The sequence below is a fragment of the Sinocyclocheilus grahami genome, unplaced genomic scaffold (genome assembly GCF_001515645.1).
Source record: "Sinocyclocheilus grahami isolate Dianchi unplaced genomic scaffold, SAMN03320097.WGS_v1.1 scaffold388.1, whole genome shotgun sequence".
In the NCBI taxonomy this organism is placed as follows: Eukaryota; Metazoa; Chordata; class Actinopteri; order Cypriniformes; family Cyprinidae; genus Sinocyclocheilus; species Sinocyclocheilus grahami.
Genome location: NW_015505567.1, coordinates 731,745 through 743,748, shown reverse-complemented (window position 1 = coordinate 743,748; position 12,004 = coordinate 731,745). Strand labels below are relative to the sequence as shown.

General features: G+C 39.1%; 1 protein-coding gene across 1 annotated transcript in view; it reads right to left on the bottom strand.

Moving 5' to 3' along the window:
- LOC107550106 (rho guanine nucleotide exchange factor 26) overlaps positions 1-12,004 on the bottom strand; it is a 76,350-nt gene that overhangs the window by 36,483 nt on the left and 27,863 nt on the right. The window lies entirely within an intron of this gene.

Genomic DNA, 12,004 nt, shown 5'->3' with positions numbered 1-12,004 from the left:
GCAATACAAGGAACCACAGCGGAGGAATGCAAGTTATCTGAGCAATCCACCACAAAATCCAATCCACATGCACACTCACACAGACACATATGAAGCAGGGCATTTGCTATGCACTTTTGCTCTGGTGCAGAATTAAGGCAACTGTGCATGTTCAACCATGTGTCTGTCATTTATAGCAGGCCCAGTGTCTATTCAAAGCAGACTCCTTTGTCATTTTTTCAGTTCGGGAATCATGGAGGACCAGAATGAAAGTTCTATTTTGTGCACTATATATTCAACCAGATTGAGGGACACCGTCAATTACATCAATGTCACATCAACTAATTCCTTCAAAATAACTAACTCTAGTATGTCCTTGTTTTTAGGTATCCATCAATGTTTGTTTGTAAATGAGTATTTGTGTTTATTTGAAACGCTACACTTGATGATGCTTATTATGCCAGTAAAAGAGGAAAGCAATAACAACACAGTTCAATGTCTGTCTGTGGTTTGCTGGGCCTAATTTATACTTAATCAACATCATACATCTAAATAAGAAAGACTCCATGCTTTTTAGGACGTAAGCGTCAGATTTATTGGCGTGTTTAAACATCAGTTCTTCAGAAGCACAGCTTAAGTTAAATGAGCCTCATCGTGAAACATCCCGCCAAACCAGTACTTCAGAAGAAAACATCGATACACTGACTAGAAAACATTCAGGCGGGGAGTTGCTATTGTGTCTGAGAAATGGTAAGTGGGGAGATGATTTCATTTTACAACCTTCAAGGCAGTTATGGACGGAGAAAGAGACAAATTCATGTAGTGAGCAAAACTGACTAACCCGAGGTTGCAAGTATCAATGGGTAATTCTCAGAAAACTGTGTACTACCCCCCTCCCCTCCATTTCAAACGTTATGGTTGAACAGTCAAGAAATCATATCTTCCTACCTTAGGCCTAAGGGCTTTAACCATTACATTCCTATATGTGAATGAATGAATGAGGTATTTATATAGCGCTTATTGTGTATTGCTGTACACCCAAAGTGCTTTACAATCATATGAGGGGGTCTCTCCTCAACCACCACCAGTGTGCAGCATCCACCTGGATGATGCGACAGCAGCCACAGTACAGCGGTGCCAGTGCACATCAGCTACAGGTGGAGAGGAGAGAGAGTGATAGAGCCAATTCAGTGGATGGGGATTATTAGGAGACCATGATTGACAAGGGCCAGTGGAGGGAATTTGGCCAGGACACCGGGGATACCCCCTACTCTTTACGAGAAGAGCCATGGGATTTTTAATGACCACAGAGTCAGGACCTCGGTTTAACGTCTCATCCGAAGGATGGTGCTTTTTGACAGTATAGTGTCCCCATCACTACACTGGGGCATTAGGACCCACACAGACTGCAGGGTGAGCACCCTTTGCTGGCCTCACTAACACCTCTTCCAGTAGCAACCTAGTTTTCCAAGGAGGTCTCCCATCCAGGTACTGACCAGGCTCAACCCTGCTTAGCTTCAGTGGGCTACCAGTCTTGGGCTGCATGATGATATGGCTGTGACGATAATGTGGTAACAATAATTATTTATAATTACTAACCTTACATCACTACAGTAATTCAACTCATAACAGAAAACAAAACTCCTAATTCTGAGTAAATGTTGTTATTATTTCTTAGTTTCGGCTAGGGCTGTGCAAAAATCTAATGAGCATCTCATCAGTAAAGCCGCTCCTGTGATTAGTAGTAAATCTTCAGCACATGCTTTCAGATGGAGTGGCATTTACTACACAGAGCCGTAGTTCACTGACAAGCTACATAAAATCATCAGGAATTAATTGCCTGCTATTTTGAACTAAATTTTGTGTAGCTTGTTAGTAAACTACGGCTGTGTAGTAAATGGTGTTCGCATGCGATTTTTTGCACAGCCCTAGTTTTGGCATGACTAATCACACATTACTGACAAAAAATTATTTATCTTGCACAGCAATAACACAACACAACACAACACTAGGGATGCAACGATTATAGATTTTGTTGGTATGATTATTGTCTGAGGAATAATCACGATTTCACGATTATGACGATTATTATGCATTTATCCATTTCACAAAATTATTATTTCATAAATTCACATGGACACTCTTTAGATAATAAAGTGTTATTTATTGCTGCCTTTAGAAACAGAAATAACACAGTAACCAATAAAACAGCACAAAATAATAATAATAATAATAATAATAATAAAGACAAACACATGTCTATCTCTCCAACTGGAATTAAAAAGGTGACCTCTGCTCTGTAAACATGCATAACTAATGAAAATAGATGACAAAAGTATTTAGTGTTTTCAGTTTGTACATTATTTACGTTTGTGCAGTACTTCAGAAGAAAACATCGATACACTGACTAGAAAACATTCAGGCGGGGAGTTGCTATTGTGTCTGAGAAATGGTAAGTGGGGAGATGATTTCATTTTACAACCTTCAAGGCAGTTATGGACGGAGAAAGAGACAAATTCATGTAGTGAGCAAAACTGACTAACCCGAGGTTGCAAGTATCAATGGGTAATTCTCAGAAAACTGTGTACTACCCCCCTCCCCTCCATTTCAAACGTTATGGTTGAACAGTCAAGAAATCATATCTTCCTACCTTAGGCCTAAGGGCTTTAACCATTACATTCCTATATGTGAATGAATGAATGAGGTATTTATATAGCGCTTATTGTGTATTGCTGTACACCCAAAGTGCTTTACAATCATATGAGGGGGTCTCTCCTCAACCACCACCAGTGTGCAGCATCCACCTGGATGATGCGACAGCAGCCACAGTACAGCGGTGCCAGTGCACATCAGCTACAGGTGGAGAGGAGAGAGAGTGATAGAGCCAATTCAGTGGATGGGGATTATTAGGAGACCATGATTGACAAGGGCCAGTGGAGGGAATTTGGCCAGGACACCGGGGATACCCCCTACTCTTTACGAGAAGAGCCATGGGATTTTTAATGACCACAGAGTCAGGACCTCGGTTTAACGTCTCATCCGAAGGATGGTGCTTTTTGACAGTATAGTGTCCCCATCACTACACTGGGGCATTAGGACCCACACAGACTGCAGGGTGAGCACCCTTTGCTGGCCTCACTAACACCTCTTCCAGTAGCAACCTAGTTTTCCAAGGAGGTCTCCCATCCAGGTACTGACCAGGCTCAACCCTGCTTAGCTTCAGTGGGCTACCAGTCTTGGGCTGCATGATGATATGGCTGTGACGATAATGTGGTAACAATAATTATTTATAATTACTAACCTTACATCACTACAGTAATTCAACTCATAACAGAAAACAAAACTCCTAATTCTGAGTAAATGTTGTTATTATTTCTTAGTTTCGGCTAGGGCTGTGCAAAAATCTAATGAGCATCTCATCAGTAAAGCCGCTCCTGTGATTAGTAGTAAATCTTCAGCACATGCTTTCAGATGGAGTGGCATTTACTACACAGAGCCGTAGTTCACTGACAAGCTACATAAAATCATCAGGAATTAATTGCCTGCTATTTTGAACTAAATTTTGTGTAGCTTGTTAGTAAACTACGGCTGTGTAGTAAATGGTGTTCGCATGCGATTTTTTGCACAGCCCTAGTTTTGGCATGACTAATCACACATTACTGACAAAAAATTATTTATCTTGCACAGCAATAACACAACACAACACAACACTAGGGATGCAACGATTATAGATTTTGTTGGTATGATTATTGTCTGAGGAATAATCACGATTTCACGATTATGACGATTATTATGCATTTATCCATTTCACAAAATTATTATTTCATAAATTCACATGGACACTCTTTAGATAATAAAGTGTTATTTATTGCTGCCTTTAGAAACAGAAATAACACAGTAACCAATAAAACAGCACAAAATAATAATAATAATAATAATAATAATAAAGACAAACACATGTCTATCTCTCCAACTGGAATTAAAAAGGTGACCTCTGCTCTGTAAACATGCATAACTAATGAAAATAGATGACAAAAGTATTTAGTGTTTTCAGTTTGTACATTATTTACGTTTGTGTTGGACCTGAGGCAGAAAACTGGAAACATGGTGAAAAAAAAAAATCTTGTTGGTTTTTGACTTATGCATTATACTATAAAAGGGATCATATATAACAATGTTAATAAGTATTATTAATATAGGACTATTAACTTTATTTATCCCACAGGGGAAACTATCAATGATGAGGGGAATAAACTGAACTATTGTAATCAACTGTTATTCATTTGAATAATTTTTATAATAATTCATATGATTTTACATGTGGCTTGAGAAAATAATTTCTTTGTAGAGACGCGGGTACTGACGATGTAGCTGTAGATGTAGTTTGTAGAGAGACGTGCTGACGCAGGTTCACACACACACACACACACACACACACAGGTTTGTTTTTATGGTTTATGGGGACTCTCCATAGGCGTAATGGTTTTTATACTGTACAGACCGTATATTCTATTGCCCTACACCAACCCCTCACAGGAAACTTTCTGCATTTTTAGATTTTCAAAAAAACTCATTCTGAATTATTTATAAGCCTTTTGAATTAGTGGGACACTGAAAATGTCCTCATAAATCACCTTCTCGTTGTAATACCTATGTCATACCCATGTTATTATACAAATTTGTAAACCACATAAACATGCACACTCACACTCTCTCTCTCGATCGAATAATTAATTAAAGTAGCTAAATGTTATAATTAATTAACTCAAATAAATGTGATCTTACCACACTATTTTATCTGTCTGATCTGAAGCGGGCAGAATACTGAGCTAACGAGCCGTAGCTTCGCATCAGTCTTGCCTTCACGTCCTGCATTAAAATAGTTTAAAGCCGTGTATTCGCTCTTTAGCAGCAGGTTTTATGGCAATATTTAAATAACACCCTGGTCATTCTTGGTGTACCCAAAATAGTCCCACACTATCGACTATTCAGGCACTTCTCTGGTGAAATAAAGCTTGGCTGTTTGGTTCCTCTGTCATAGTTAATCTAGTGTGTGTAGTAGCCTCCGTGTTTCTGATAAGCAAAGCATTTAAAGCTGGTGCACCGCTAGTGTAACTTTGTTTTAATTTTGCGCAAGTTTCAACTGTTCCGTTCTGTGCAACAGAAACACTCGGTGTAGCGGAGCCTTTACGATTAATTAACCGTGACATTTTAAAGCGCGGTTAATTGTGAAACCGGTTAATCGCTGCATCCCTACACAACACTTTAACAGTACATTCAATATTTTGAGGTTGAGTGTCAGGCAAATTAGCTGATATTTTGAAAAAGATGTACATATGATACACATGACAATACATGATAGTTACTAGAAAATGATTAATTCAATAGGCCTACCTGAGTGAGACATTAGCTATCAACACAGTGTTATTGCATCCTCTAGGAGAGGGGTTTTCAAACTGTGGGTCGCAGTGTGGAACATGGTGGGTCGCACAAAGTCACTTGGCTGCAGCTCAATTTGCGTTTCAATGACACACACACTCACACAGTTCAGTCTAGGGCTGCACAATATAACCTACCAACATTAATTACGAATTCCAATATCTTTAGTGCGATTTTTGAATCGCAATTAAGTCCGCGATTTAAAATATGTGTTGAGTCTCGATCAAGGGGCCATCAAGCCAATAAACTTGAGTCCCGATACTCAAAGCCCGACCTGGTGTTAATACGAAGTTCGTCCATCTTAGTTCTAAGTGATCTCACGTTTCCAAGAATAATGGAAGGAAAAGGGGGCCTACTGGACCTCCGTCTGAGCCAATGTAAAACTCCCCCACGTCGACCTCTTCTCCGGTGTCACCGCTGAATCTGAATTCTGTTTCAGCTCCTTTGGCAAATCCACCATCAGATTTAGATTAACAGATCCAAAAAATTTCCAAATAATAAATATCCAAATGATAATCTGTGCAAATGTCACCATTGAGTGGCTCACTGACGTGCCACCATCCAAAGTAAGAATACATAATTAACAAACAAACAAAATAAAATAAAAGTAGACACTTGCAGCCAATGAGTCCGAGTCGCAACCGTGCAGCGTCACGGGAAGAGTTGTTCTCCTCTCTCTGACCATTGCTTCCTTTCACATCCATACTATCCTATCCAATGAAAGGCATAGAAGCCCAAAATTATAACTACTGACTATTAAAATCCACACAATGCATTTCAAAAAGGTAAAATGTGTAAAATAATACTTATTTTAGTTAGACTTAAACACAACCCTCTCTCAAACACAACACAGGTTTAATAAGTTTAGACAGTATGCTTTAAATGCAATTATCCCATGAGTTCATTATGTTTTACTGGAGCGGTGCTCACTGCCAGATGTCTTTAAATGTGTAAGTGTCCACGCAAATGAGCCTGACCCATTTTCATACTCCAGTTTATTGAGTCTGCTGAAAGCTCAACCTTATGACACTCCTCCACTGTGTATAGCTAGTGAATATTTAATCCATCTATGTGAACACTGGGTGGTTTTTGCTGTCATTCTAGCTTGCTGGACTTTGATTGCAGGGTTTGGATATGCACTGGCTACAGCTGTTAACAGCTCTGAGGGAGATTTGTGAAGACGAGTATACGGTCATCAATGAGTTTAGACGAGTATACTGTCATCTAACACACACACACACAGCTGTTCGCTTAAGCTAACCCACAGTAATGGATGGTCGCACAAGTGGACATGCTGTTCCTGAATACACAGAGAGGTTTGTGTGAGTTCAAAAAAGAGAGTAGCATTACGTAACTAACATGAGGTATGTGGAACAGCAGTACTCAGCCCATATAAATTGTGTTGCTGAACAGCAGGCAAAGAAAGTTTTATCATGTGACAAACATTCTTGCCTAATTTATCTAATTACATTTTTATCAATCCAGAATCCACTATTTTTCCCAATTCCATATGAAAGCGGAAAACTGAGCAGTATTAGTGTGGGATGAGCGTGTGTTCTCATAAATGAGACTCTCCAGCTGGACCGTTCCTCGCAGATGGAAAGCACACTAAACTCAGTAAGTGAAAACATTTCTTGTAATACAGATCTGTGCCCCTCACCAGGGGTCAGTGGGGGTAGATCCTGTCTGCAGGGCATTTCGGCTCAACAGAACATTTGTTCATGAGTGTGGGCATCAGGGATTAGGGCCATACGAGTGTCAGGATGTGACATGGACAATACTGACGGGAAGAACATATGCAACAAACATAATACATAGGCAAACACAAGTTTTGTCATTTTATTCCTCTTCCTCCTCATTGACTGGATGGGTGAAGCATTCAGAAAGTGTCTAAAAACAACAGTCCCAAAGACAGAAAGATGGGGGTTGGCTGAATGTTCCATTGTGGAACTATGATTATACAATGATGGATCTATGGTAAATGGAGGATTCCAATCTTGGATGTACATCTAGTTACGAATTACCAGTTATGTGACATATTTTAAAGTGAAAAAGTATGTTTAAACAGAGAACTGCACTCATTAAGCCAATCTAGCCAGAAACATTTTCTTTAACTAAAATAAAAATAAACATTTAAATTGGGAAACTGAAAACATGATACATATTAAAATATATTTCCATGACTTCAGAATTATTAAATAAAATAACCCAAGTGCTGAAAAATTTTAAAGGATAACAGATAGCTCATTAAATTTGGCGGCCCTTAAAGGGGTCATATGATGTTGCTAAAAAGAACATTATTTTGTGTAATGAAATGTTGATAAATGTAAAATTATAAGGTTTAAGGTTATATACTGTACATTATTGTTTCTCCTCTATGCCCCACCTTTCTGAAACGCATTGATTTTTACAAAGCTCATTGGTCTGAAAAGCTAGGTGTGCTGTGATAGGCCGAATACCTCAAGCGTGTGACAGAAATGTTATGTCCCTTACCATACTGTGATGCCGTCTCCCGGAGTGACGAGACAGGCATTTGTTGCATCCAGTGGGGACAAAATTACAGATTATAATGACTTATACTGTCTTTTTACGTGTTGCATCGCGCCGCGCAAACATAAAACCATGTCTGCATTTGTGATCGTCCTCTTTTGGAAGGCCAAACAAAGTAGTTTCGCTTTCACAAGCGTCACACACGGCGGACTAGAGTGAGCGGCGGCGGGCGGGCTTGAGAAAGGCGTGGTCAGCGGATTCGATGAAGGAGCGGCCGGCGGGCTTGCGGCAAGCACATGTGACGACCCTGGGCTGAACTCCGCTTCGTCCACGGTGAAAGCCGATCCGGCGATCCACAGCGCGAAGTTGATGTATTTCCTCAGCGACCAGCACGGATCAGCTCTAGGCATGACGAAGCGGATATCGTCCTCTTTTGGAAGGCCAAACAAAGTAGTTTCGCTTTCACAATGAAACACACAGTGTCTCCACAACATGGCGGCAGCGGCAACAACAATACTACAGCGAGAATAAAAGTGACGCTTTATTTCTTTGTGTGAACATTTGGGCGGCGTTATGCAAATCTTCCGCAGACGTGTGGGTGTGTTAGAATGAGCCGTTTTAGGTAGGCGTGGTTGACTCTTAACTTTTATAAAGAATATCTCTTTAGATTTGAGACTTTACTCTTAGCAACTTTACCGATCTTCTTTATGCACCAAGAGCTTGTAACACTCCAAAGAGAAAGGAAAAATTTAAATCGCATCATATGACCCCTTTAAAAAAAAAAGTGTGAAAACTAAATAAACTATGCTAAAAGGCAAATTGAATGTACAATAGAAATAAAAACTACATTAAAACTTAAAAACTGATATTGGTGCCTGCCTGTGTTTCTTGTATCAGCACTTCAGTCATATCACCATATAAACTGAACTTTGGTCAGAGCTACTTACCACTCAATTCAATCGATGTTGTAACATAAAACAATCCTTAAATGTTGCCCAAGTCATCTAATCACATGACATTTGAGCAATGATGGCATTAGACAACAGGTGGCTGTTATGAAAATAACAGTTATGAAAATAACGTTGAAATTCTGCAGCAGAGAGATGATATCTATCTATTGATTATCTAGTCTCATGTATACTCAATATAGCTAAAGCTGCACATTCAACTCCTTGTTACAAATATGGTAGAACCATCACTTCTACCACAAAATACTGCTTTGTAAATAATCTTCCTGACTTGTCTCAATTCCTCAGCATATCCAATAGCTCTGCAACATATCGGTTATCGGCTTTCAAAAATAAAGAATAATCGGTTATCGTATCGGCCAAAATTTTCATATTGGTGCATCCCTAGTTACAATAGATGTAACAGAAACTTTTACATCTATTACATCTCTCTTTTCTAGAACTTTAGATACGGTTGCTCCATTACGCTTAAAGAAGATTAACGAAAACAGTTCGACACCATGGTATAATGAGTACACTCGCACCTTAAAGAGAGCAGCCCGGAAAATAGAGCACAGCTGGAAGAATACAAAACTAGAGGTATTTCATATTGCATGGTGGAAAAGTAATTCTACTTATAGAAAAGCTCTAAAAACTACTAGATCTACTTACTTTTTGTCTCTCTTAGAAGAGAACAAACACAACCCAGTGGCTAAATTAATGAAAAATAAAGCATCAACAGATGCAGAGATTTCCCAACAGCATAAAAGTAATGACTTTATGAACTTCTTTACTTCCAAGATCGATACTATTAGAGATCAAATTATAACCATGCAGCCGTCAGCCACAGTATCACATCAGATAACACACTATAGACCCCCTGAGGAACAATTCCACTCATTCTCTGCTATAGGACAGGAAGAATTGTATAAACTTGTCAAATCATCAAAACCTACAACATGTACGTTAGACCCTATTCCATCTAAGCTACGAAAAGAGGTGCTTCCTGAAGTCATAGATCCTCTTCTGAATATTATTAATTCCTCAATGTCCTTAGGATATGTCCCTAAAACCTTCAAATTGGCTGTTATTAAAGGGGTCATATGATGCAATTTAATTTTTTCCTTTCTCTTTGGAGTGTTACAAGCTCTTGGTGCATAAAGAAGATTTGTAAATTTGCAAAGACTAAAGTCTCAAATCCAAAGATGCAATACAACGCAACGCGTAAAAAGACAGTATAAGTCATTATAATCAGTAATTATGTCCCCACTGGATGCAACAAATGCCTCGTTTGTAATGGGTTTTAATGTTTTTGAATCATCGCTCTGGCCTGACAGGGCATCATCACAGTATGGTGAGGGGCGTAACATTTCCGTCTCACGCTTGAGGTATTCGGCCAATCACAACGCACTGGATAGCTGGCCAATCACAGCACACCTCGCGTTTTCAGACCCATGAGCTTTGTAAAAATTGACGCGTTTCAAAAAGGCATAAACACATTTCATTACACCAAATACACAAAATAATGTTCTTTTTAGCAGCATCATATGACCCCTTTAAGCCTCTCATTAAAAAAACACAACTTGATCCTAGAGAATTAGTTAATTACAGACTGATCTCAAATCTCCCTTTTCTGTCAAAAATACTAGAAAAGGCAGTACCCTCTCAGCTATGTTCCTTTTTGGAGAGAAATGGTATCTCTGAAGATTTCCAGTCAGGATTTAGACCATATCATAGTACTGAGACTGCTCTCATCAGAGTTACAAATGACCTGCTCTTATCATCCGATTGTGGTTGTATTTCTCTATTAGTGCTACTGGATCTTAGCGCTGCATTTGACACTATCAACCACAACATCCTTTTGAGTAGACTACAAAATTATGTTGGCATTAGTGGAATTGCATTGACATGGTTCAAATCTTACTTATCTGGCCATCATAAATTCGTAGCAGTAAATGACGAGATATCATATCGATCACAAGTACAGTATGGAGTGCCACTAGGCTCAGTACTAGGACCGTTGCTTTTCACATTTTACATGTTGCCCTTGGGAAATATCATCAAGAAACATGGTGTTAGCTTTCACTGTTATGCTGATGATACTCAGCTCTATATTTCTTTACGGCCCGATGAAACATACAAATTTGCAAAACTAATGGAATGCAACGGAATTTCCTACTGCTAAATTCTGAAAAAGCAGAGGTGTTAATTATTTGACCAAAAACCTCCGCATGTAATAACCTAAAACACTGTCTAACACTTGATGGCTGCTCTGTCAATTCCTTGTCATCAGTTAGGAACCTAGGTGTGCTATTTGATAGCAATCTTTCCTTTGAAAACCAAGTTTCTAGCATTTGTAAAACTGCATTTTTCCATCTTACAAATATATCTAAATTATGACCTATGCTCACAATGTCAAATGCAGAAATGTTAATTCATGCGTTCATGACCTCAAGGTTAGATTATTATAATATTTTATTGGGTGGTTGCTCTGTGCACTTATTAAACAAACTCCAGCTGGTCCAAAATGCAGCAGCTAGAGTTCTTACTAGAACCAGGAAGTACGACCATATTAGCCCGGTTCTGTCAACTCTGCACTGGCTCCCTATTGAACAACGAATACATTTTAAAATCTTGCTAATTACTTATAAAGCCCTGAATGGATTAGCTCCTCAGTACTTGAGCGAGCTCATATTGCATTATAGTCCTTCATGTCCGCTGCGATCTCAAAACTCTGGCCATTTGATAATACCTAGAATATCAAAATCAACTGCAGGCAGCAGATCCTTTTCCTATTTAGCACACAAACTCTAGAGCAATCTACCTAGTGTTGTTCGGGAGGCAGACACACTCTGTCAGTTTAAATCTAGATTAAAGACCCATCTCTGTAACCTGGCATACACATAACACACTATCACATTTCTATAATTTAAATCCGTTAAATGATTGTGAGGCTGTATTAATTAGATCAACCCGGAACCGGGAACACTTCCCATAACATCCCAGGGCTTGCAAAATTTCAAAATCCCTGGTAGCCCTTCGGGCAGGCATTCTTCAGATTTTGGTAGCCCAAAAATGAATTTAACTAGCCCGAATAAAAGGTATTGTATTTTCACAAACTCTAGAGCAATCTACCTAGTGTTGTTCGG